This window comes from Rhincodon typus, chromosome 5, assembly GCF_021869965.1.
Source record: "Rhincodon typus isolate 14 chromosome 5, sRhiTyp1.1, whole genome shotgun sequence".
In the NCBI taxonomy this organism is placed as follows: Eukaryota; Metazoa; Chordata; class Chondrichthyes; order Orectolobiformes; family Rhincodontidae; genus Rhincodon; species Rhincodon typus.
In genome coordinates, this window is record NC_063336.1 from 54222248 (window position 1) to 54231021 (window position 8774).

Consider the following 8774-nt stretch of genomic DNA (forward strand, 5'->3'; position numbering starts at 1 on the left):
ATGAAGTATGCTTATACCATATTTTCCACCATTTCATCTAAGAAGGTGGACAATTTGCACCCCGGGCCAGTAGAACTGTAGCGATTACAAACTTAGATTTAAGCTTTCAGAATCAGCGGGAGCAGTAGGGAAGATACTTTGGCAAACCAAAATAAGGGAAAGTCAACATTCAGACCTAGATAGTGAAAGACAAAATCCATTATTTACTTTTAAATATATGAATGGCAGATATTAGTAAACTCAATAAATTGAGCTTGCATTTATTCAGTGTCTTTTACGACCTTTGGCTATTGTACTTGTCCATAAATTAAGTCGTTTTGCAGTGTACTCATTATTGTAGTGCAGCGAAACAGCAGCCAATTTGTACAGAGCAAAGTCAACATAATACCAAGATAGCAGCAAGATAATTTGCAAATTATCTGTCTTAGGAACATTGATTGAGGAATGAATATTAGCCAGTACACCAAGAAAGTCCACCTGATTTTTTTTTTTCAAACAGCACTATGAATTATTTTGTGTCCAGCTTAAGCGGGAAGCCAGGACCTGAGTTAAACATCTCAAGAAAAGGCAAAATAATAGAATAAAATGAAACTTCATGCAATGAGCATGAACTTGAAAGAGTATAATGGGTTAAAGATTTAGCACCAATCATGTACAAAATAAAATTCAATGGTATAGTTCCTAAGCACAGGTTTATATGATGGGTCCACCTGAATGTCATACCATCAATCTAGATTTTCCGATGGCTACACAGTCGCTATTCTACAGTAGATGGGAGTTATGTGTGGGACCCTGCAGAATTTCCAAAGTAGCAGACTCTGAAGAAATTGCTAGAAAATTGAAGATTCCATTGGGCAATTCCCTTTTGCTTGGAACCCTCAAAGTATCCACTTAAATTGGAAAGTTTGCAGGGTTCCAATTAAATTAAGTAACCTATTTACTCAGGAAAAGTTTCACTATTAAATATAGTCTACTTTATGATTAACTACTTAACTGATCCCATACCTACCTCACAACCCCTAATTACACTTTCCCCATTCCCCTTGCACATTTCAAGACCTGACATTGATACTAAACAAAATAACAAAATATAAAATAAAACAAGGAACTGCAAATGCTGGAGATCTGAAACAAAAAGCAGCATCTGTGCGCAGAAAGCTGCGTTAATGTTTCAGTTTTGGTGACTTTTCATCAGAACTCCCTCTACTCCAGCCCCAAACCCCTTTCACTGCCAGGTCAGAACCCAAGCTGACCCAAAACCCTCACCTCATCCCCCACCACTGCTAGACATGCCCCCACTGATCCTTGCACTCTGCACACACTCAACATTCTCCTCCTCTCCCCACCTGCAGGTGCTGATTCCCACCCCGTCAGACTGATGTGAACCCCCTTGGTAGACAAGGTCTCCATCGCACCAGGCACATGCGGCCCCTTGCCATCACTGCTGGACCCAGTCTGAAACCCTGCTTCAGACTAGAACACCCCTGTAGGCCTGACATCCAACCCCCTCGCGGGATCTAACTTCTCCAATGCATCTGACCTACTCCTAACACCACATCACTTACCTGTCCTCTTTGCTACCTTATACCCTGGCACTGTACCCTCTGGTATTCTACCCAGCTGGCACTCTACTAACCTGGGTCCCTAACCCTACTCATCTGGCATTCTACACCTTGCACTGTACCCTCTCCCCAGCTGGCACACTACTTATCTGGCACTCTATACCCTACCCACCTGGCATCCTACTTACCTGGCTCCCACTGCCTAGCATCACACTTACTTCAGGTGGTTACTCTTTCACAGCAGCTATCAAAGTCACTGTTAAGACCTTCAAATTTCAGAACTGGACAGCTGACTGCTGTGAAAAGGGGCTGTGGTTTGCCTTCTACCGACAGCTCTGCACTAGAAAAATCTGTCAGAATTGAATTGTAGCTCAGCATTTCTGAAGAAGCCCTGATCGGAACCTTTTTTCAAATGAGGAGTTCCCATTCCGTGTTAAAACAAGAAAGGCCAGAGCACCAGTCTGTGTGAGATTGCTGACCCTTGTAAAATCTGGCCCAATATTTTAAATATATGTCATCATTAAGTGTTCCACGCTCCTATTTCTATCGCATTATATACTAATTTTTAAAATTTCAAACAGTAAATGCTGATGAAAATACTGGTGATAAACGCTTCGAGGAAACATTGAGCTTAACATCTTAAGAAGTACCGAAAATGACTAAAATGTCTGAGTGTCTACTGATATGAATCTCAGATCATTTGATCAATACCATGGTATTAAAGTTGTATTTTTTTTTGTGGGGGGGGAGAAAAAAAAAGAGATTGGCTGTACACATCATATGCTGAACCTCATGATTTCATATTAACTTTTTGCCCTCAATAAGCATTCAGATTAGGCAAGCCAAGTCAAATCAAGGGCAAGACCAAACTCGGCTCAAACTAAATGGCCAAGATTTTGCTGATTTTGTTATACAGACACAAACAAAGCTAGGGTTTTAAAAGCAATTGCTGTACAAATGTAACAACAACATAAGAAACAAAAACAGAAATTGCTGGAAAAATTCAGCAGATCTGGCAACTGTGGAAAGAAAGCAAAGTTAATGTTTTGAGTCCAGTGACCCTTCTTCAGAATATAAGAACGTAAGAAAGAGGAGCAAGCGTGGGCCACTTGGCCCCTCAAACCTGCCCTTTCAGTCAAAAAGATCATGGCTGATCTGCCCGAGGCCTTCAAAACACTTTCATGCTATCCCTGCATAAGCCTTCAACAAGAGAAGACAATGGCCTAGTGGTATTATTGCTACACTATTTTAAAAAAAAGAGATCCAGGTAATATTCTAGGACCTGGCTTTGAAACCCACCATCACAGAAGGTGTAAATTTAATTCAATAAAAAACTTGGAATTAAGAGTCTAATGATGACCATGAAACTGTTGTTGATTGGCAGAAAACAATCCTGGTTTACAAATGGCCTTTAGAAAATGAAACTGGTGTCCTTACTTAGACCGACTAATATGTAACTCCAGACCCACTGCAATGTGGTTGATACTTAACTGTTCTCTGGGCAATTAGGAATTGGCAATAAATTCTAGCCTAGCCAGAGATGCCCACATCCTATGAATGAACTTTTTTTTTTAATATCCCCAATATTTCAAAATCTACCTACCTCCTCTAAGTCCTTTCAGTGATCTAGCTGCCACAACTCTGAGGTAGAGAATTCTTGGGGGAAAACATCCATTGCATTTCAGTTTTAAATGAGTGTCCATTTATTCTGTAACTATGAAATGTACTGGGCAAGATGGCCTTTTCATAATCTAATGTGGTAATGGCACCAATCAACTAGCAGCCTGGAGTAACATGCAATTCATGGAGCTATTTCTTCCTTGCCACCTAATCTTGGCCACTTTGTGTGCACTAATAATGCTGTTATTCATTCAGCTCCACCGAGTAGGGAAATGTTGCTCATAAACCTGACACCAAACATTTGATGCAACTGTTCTATTCAAAACTTGTTCATGGCAGGAAGCACCCACAAAGGACCAGAGAAATGCTTTAGGGATGTCCTCAATACATTCCTGAAGTGATCTCTTTGTCTCGTGACTGAGCAGAATAGAAAGGGTTCATTTGGGAAGGCACTGAGTACTAATTGAGACACCATCAGGGAGAAGCAAAATACAAGCAAAATATACCATGAGAGAGTGCACTAATAATTCATTTGGTTAACCCTTCAAGCACAACGTACGCTGAACATGACAGAATCGGTGGTCAGTACCTTGGACTTTCAGAACCCGTCAAACCACAATGAAAGCAAATTATCCTTGATCCCTAAGAAGAAGGCTTTGTTCATGTGTCATTATTCATCGGCAATACCTGGGCCAAACTTTAACCCAAACTTCCAAAGATCATCAACATGTGACCTTATTGCATACAACAAAGATAGTTCTCAGTGGAATTATTTCACACCATGTTAATCTGTGGGTTAACCCACTGCTGTGTTAACCCAAGTTACTTGATCAATTTGGTGTTTAAAAATATTACTTCTGCTGTCTGCACTTTCTAATTGTAACGACACAAAGTACTAAACCCAAATCTGACACTGCAGTTAGCGATGCCAGGTTTCAGATGTGAAGTTATACCAAGGTCCATATGCTTGCTCTGGTGGATGCAAAATGTGGCCTAGGATTGTTTCAAAAAACTCAATGGAGTTATCCCCATGTGTGTCCTGGCCAATATTAATGCTATTTGTGGGAATTTGCTGTGAGCAAATTGGCTGCTGCATTTCTTACATTTCAACAGTGAGGCCACATCAAGAAGCACTTCATTGGCTGTAAAGAATTTTGACAGGTCTTTAGTTGTGTGGGGCCTCATAACTACAACTCTAGGAGAAGAGCTCCAAAGGCCACTTAGTTGGATGTAGGTAACGCAGTGTGGAACTGAAGGAAAGCAGCAGGCCAGACAGCATCAGAGGAGCAGGAAAGTTGACGTTTCAGGTCTAAAGATGGGCCCCGACCCAAAACGTCAGCTTTCCTGCTCCTCTGATGCTGCCTGGCCTGCTGTGTTCCTCCAGCTCCACACTGTTATCTCTGGCTCCAGCGTCTGCAGTTCTCACTATCTCTCGTTGGACGTAGAGTTGGCTGAAGTTGAGCTGCAGCTACCAGCCCCAGACCCTGGGGGCAGTATCAGAGCAGGTTAAGTGGTAAAGATGAGGAGGATGTGCTGGAATCCAAGGTAGACAAACAGGAGGCTGGAAGAACACAGCAAGCCAGGCAGCATCTGGAGGAAAGGAGCAGTCAACTTTTCGGGTAATTACCCTTCTTCAGGACTGGGGATGAAGAGATGTCTGGTGAACTCTGTGGCGCTGTAATGAAGTACCTTACCGTCCATGACTGGGCGATGGAAATATCTCAGCGCACGCTTCCCAGTCCGAGGTGGATCCCGGGCGCTGTTGCACGGCTCCCGCTTCGCCCTGCCGCTCCCCCGACATCAAACAGTCGCCTGCCTCCAGAAACCTCCGGGATTGCACTGCAGCCAACTCACCCGTCATAATGTTAACTTACGAGCTAGTGGCGGAGAGAGAGAGAGAAGCAGTAAGTGTAGAAGAAACGAACTTCAACATCTTGCATACATAACCAAAGCGGCTCAACAAACACGCGCAGAAAAAAACTTGCTCCAAAATTAGCAAATGGCAGTGAAAATAAACAAAACAGAAAATGCTGGAGACGTGCAGCAAGGTTCATCAAAGCTGTCAATCTGGATGGGATAACGTTACACAAGGAAGAAACCTGCAGGAACGTGGGAAAACACACACACAAAAAAGCCGACTCCCTAAAGAGGAAAGAGCTGAAATCTCTACGGGGTTACTGAGAGCTTATCAGCATTTTCTGCTTTTGTTTCAAATTTCCTGCACCTGCAGTTCATATATTTAGTAACGCTCTCCCAAAATATTTATAAGAAAACCCAACAGACAAAATAATAGGAATCAAGCGAACTGTCAATACTTTTGAACTCTCAATAGTTAGAAGTGCTTGATACAATACGAATCGCTCAAGATCAGCTGCCTACTGTTGCTGCTGTCCTTGCTTCATGCTATAGCTATATTGGCGTAGATGTGGAAGAGCTGCTCCAGTATTTTGGGTTGATTTTGGTTCTATTACCATAAGACAGTCCTCTCCGTCAATGTACGGGGTCTAATAATGAACAGCCACGCCGATGCTCCTAGTTACAGTAATCAGTCTTTGCTTGAAATGTCTCCGTTTTGCGTTGGCGCCGGGAGCACAGCAGCGGCGCCCAGTGTCACAAAGACGCTCTGTTGATGCGCCAGAGCCGGCGCCAGTAACAGGCCGCCAGTCCAACCAGCCCTTCAGTCCGGAACGGCACAGATCTGCAGAAGCACCCGTACTATAGGCACATAACAGCCGGGAAAACACCATGCCGTTAATAACAAACACCAGCCAGTCCCTACCCACAATCTACAGAATGGTGGCTGAGAAATACTTGTTGTACATTATCCTACACAACAGACAATATCCTTGGCTAGAGAACCCATTTGCTGTTCATCATAAACACCAGTATACACCATCACATTGAATACAAGTTGAAATCAGTTCAATACCCAAAAATTGTTTGTTTGTGCGGATCTGTATGCGTGCGTGCGTGAGAGAGAGAGAGAGACGGGGGGAGGGGAGGAGAGATAAAAAGGGTGTATCTGTAAAATTATATTGCTGCTTGGCCTGCTGTGTTCATCCAGCCCTGCACCTTGTTGTCTCGGATTCTCCAGCATCTGCAGTTCCTACTATATCTGTAAAATTATATTGTTTCCTTAGTGTCCTCAGGACATCCCAAATTCTCAGGTAATAAATGACTGTTCAAGCGTACCAGCTACTTCTTAGTTGTCATTCTTTGAACCATATGGAGACTGATCTGATGAAGGATTTTCTACAAGTCACTGCAATATGCAACTGATTTCACTTACCAAGACGGTTGGTGTAACAAACCAAAATTAATATTGATTTGGCAACTCACACTACAGATGCAATATTTCATAGAAACCTTATTGCACAGATAGAGGGCATTCAGTCCATCAGGTCCCACCAACCTTCCCACCTTATCCCTTTAACCCCACATTTACCATAGTAAACCCATCTAACATGCACAGGAAACCCACACAGACATGGTGAGAAGATGAAAACTCCACACAGTCAGCCAAGGCGTGAATCAAACCCAGGACCCTGGCACTGCTAATCACTATGCCACCCCACCACCCCAAATTTCTCATTAAGCAAAGCACAAACAGAAAAGTTTTAGCAAAGATTTGTAGCTCATGTTGTGGGTGAGGCTTGTTTTTGTTCTTGGCGAGCAAGTCAACAATCTCAGAAACCTCCTCTTTACACTTATGTGTGACAGGGTACTCTCTACACCTTGTCTGGTCTATAAAGTGCCAAACTTCTCCTAGCTTTAACACAGTCTCTTCTTTCTGCCCTATCAGCATAAAAATTCCAGCATCCTTTTAAACAAAACCACCTAGACTTAATACTCTCAAAATTATTGTGTTGACTTCTAGTACCGAGGCAACCTTTAGCAGTTCGTAGACTTCAACTCTCCACAAAGCCCCTTTTCTTCGTCTGGGAATCTGTCCTCACCAGCACTCGACCTGGTAATTAACGCCAAAATCATCTTTTTTTTTTAAATTCTACTTGGCACCTGTTGTGTGCCTTCTCTCCCAAATATCCCAAAGTCCACATGTACCAAGATCATGTGACTCTTCCTATGTCCAAGTTTTCAAATACTTTCAACTATAGTTTAGAGTTTCTAACTCTATAACAAGCAGTTCACGTTTGTCTCCAAGCAGATTATGCAGGTCACATCTCCCTCTCCAAAGTGACTCTATTTTACCTTGATTTAAAAGAAACCTGTTTAAAAACATATCCATCTTATAAAGTCCAGCATTCATAAACTGCAACAGTCAAGTCACTAACAGCAAAGTCTCACGTTCAGAAAATTAGCACGACCAGGTAATTGGTTTTAGTTTTAACACTGGTTAAATATTTCTTAGAAAGCACCAATGTCTAGCCATTTCACCTTGCCCCATGCCTTCAAATAATGATGAACATTTAATATACATCTCAACAGCAGATGAAATTCCAGTTTTAACATCTTGTCCACATTAAAGAATTTTTCATCCCACTTATGATATTTTCATTTGTGTACATGTGTATCACAAAACCATCTTAAAAAGTTATTAATTAGAACTGTACAAATAGTGAAGAGAATTGAGGAGGCTAGGCTAACTGATGGTGTGACAAGGACTTTAAAACAGCCTACATAAGACATATGTTGGCATTTTAGTCAGATGACTGAGGAATGGCAACATAAAATGAATTGAACAAATTTTAAGGGGGTACAGATACACACAGTCAGCTTGTAGGTGTACATGCCCTAAAGATAGGACAAGTTAGGAATGGTGTTTAAAAAGACCGGAATCTTGTTTTGAAAACAAAAGATGCTCAGGTAAACAATTTATATAACTCTGGCTAGGCCTCTGCTAAAGTATTGCATTCAATTTAGGAAGACTGCCAAGGTCTTACAGAGAGTGCAAAATAAATTTATTAGACTAGTGCCTAGGATAAGAGACTTCAATTTCATGGAGAGACTTGAGAAAAGATTGTTCTCTTTAGGACAGTGTACATAAAAAGGAAATTTGATAAGAGTTGTTCAAAATGACAAATAATTTTGATATCAGTAAATAAGGAGAAACTGTATTTAGCGGCAGATAGTCAGGAACGAGCGAATACAGATTTAAGATGATTGGCAAGAAAAAAGCAATAGGAAGAAACATTTTAAAAAAACAGCAAATTGTAATTTGCAATGCACTGCCTGAAAGGTTGAGAAAATTGGATGATTCTTTGAAGGAAAGAAAAATAGTTAGATATGGGGAAAAGCAGAACAAAATGAGACAAATTGGATAGATGTACTAAAAACAGTTAACAGACACAAATGAGCCAAATGCCCAATACTTGTGATGTATCACTAATTTGGAGTTTGAATGGCTACAAGTTTACAATCCTCTGAAATTAGCTGTGCTTGCATGTTAAAAACAGGCTTTTAAATACTAGGCAATGTCCAAATCTAAACATCAAATTCATGCCCTGAATACTATAAATTTTATGAACAGTAGAAACAAGTGAATAATTGTTGGTAACTTAGGGAACTCCCTATTAGCATTATGGGTCCCCCTATGCAAACACACTGCAGTTGTTTAAGAAGGCAGCTCACCAA